Raw genomic sequence first — 1,759 nt, forward strand, 5'->3', positions numbered from 1 at the left:
CTATAATCAGAGTGAACTTAAATTGAGTCAGTACACCTTACACAAGAAGGGTGGCCAGGCCAGCAATGAGAACACTGAAGGAGGCAAGGCAGGCAAAGAGGCAGATGAAAACACCAAACAAGGAGCAAGATCATCTGAGGAAGATGAGGGCAAGAAGATGAAGAAATACACTAAGGGGAAGGTTGGGGTAGACAGGAAGACAACACCAGATAGGATCTAAATCAGCTGTGGTGGCCTGGATAAAGAGCATGGCTAGATTCCTAGAGAGATGAGAAAGGTATGTCTGACATCTGTCTTACAGCAAACAGTACTAGACAGAGAGCCCTGAGTGGAGTGTATTCTCCACTTCATTATAAGAAATTAGAAAGAACAAACCCTCAATGTCATACAAAATATCTAAAATGGATTTATGTTCTTACACAGTCATGAGCTAGATTGGGCCTCTAAATTTTGGGTGGACTCTGGCTCATGCCTATAATACCAGCTACATGGAAGGTAGAGAAAGGAGTACTTGGGCTTAAGGCTAGCATATAAGACCTTTATAAAAAATAAACTGAAGCAAAAAAAAGGTGTGGCTTAAGTGGTAGAGCACTTCACTAGCAAGTCATAAGGCCCTAAGTTACACACACACACACAGTTTTGCTTCTGTTTTCCTATCTTCTTTTGTTCATTTATTATTTCTTATTTCCTTTTTGACTTGTAACCTGGCCTATCTTTCCTGGCAGAAAGTTGATTTGCCATTATGGTGCTCATGACAGGGAAAATTGGTTGCAATGGATAGAGACCAAGTTCGTTTTGCCTTGGTAGGTGGAGGCAGGATTTGCTTCCTGCCAGTGGAGGTTCAGTTAGGAAAGAAGCCCCATTCATAAACCCATGAAGAATTTCAAGGGTGAAGGAGTGAGCAGACACTGTGCCTGATGCTCAGAAGAGACAAGGAAGGAGGTTCAGGGAGTTCTGAAGTTCACAGCCTTCTAGCCACTGTGATGAGTTCAGTCCAGATGCCAGGATGTAGACTGATTGATGAGCCCCTTGCCACATATAACGTGGGTCTGTCAGCCAAAGAAAGTCTTCACCTGAACCACTATGTCAAATGGCTATCTAAAAGCTTGTCTTTGAATGTAAAAGACTTCTCTATATCCAGAAAATGATCAGATGTTTGAAGCAACGGTGTGATTTCAAATTTTCAACAGGAACATAACAGGGATTTATGGTGAGGTGTTTTCTTCCTAAAGTTTCATGGAAAAGATTGAGCCTTTCAAAGCATAAAAGATCAAACATGGGTATATATACACAATGGAATTCTATGCCTCCATCAGAAAGAATGACATTTCCCCATTTGTTAGGAAATGGAAAGGTTTGGAAAAAATTATATTAAGTGAAGTAAGCCAGGCCCAAAGAAGCATAGGTCCCATGGTTTCCCTTATTTGCAATATCTAGTATAGGTATGAGTCAAGCGGAAAAGGTCAGATAATGTGATGTTAGGAAAATGAACCCTTAAATATGTATTTTAATGTTTTCGTTTCTTTCATGCATGTGTTTCTAACGCATTTATAAGATTATTTCTTTGTTGCTTTGTATGTCCCTCCCCCACAATGTAACCCCCACTTTCACTATATTTGATGTCAGTATAACATGTGGAGGAGATGGGGACAAACAAGTCGTTTAAGGATTCAGGTGGACCTGTTGCAACAATGAGAAGTACAAAATGTCATGTCAAAACCAGCTTTACAATGTCGGTGTGGGGGGGGAGGGGGGTATA

Source organism: Dipodomys merriami, unplaced genomic scaffold, assembly GCF_024711535.1.
Source record: "Dipodomys merriami isolate MVZ:Mamm:240054 unplaced genomic scaffold, mDipMer1.0.p SCAF_17, whole genome shotgun sequence".
Classification (NCBI taxonomy): Eukaryota; Metazoa; Chordata; class Mammalia; order Rodentia; family Heteromyidae; genus Dipodomys; species Dipodomys merriami.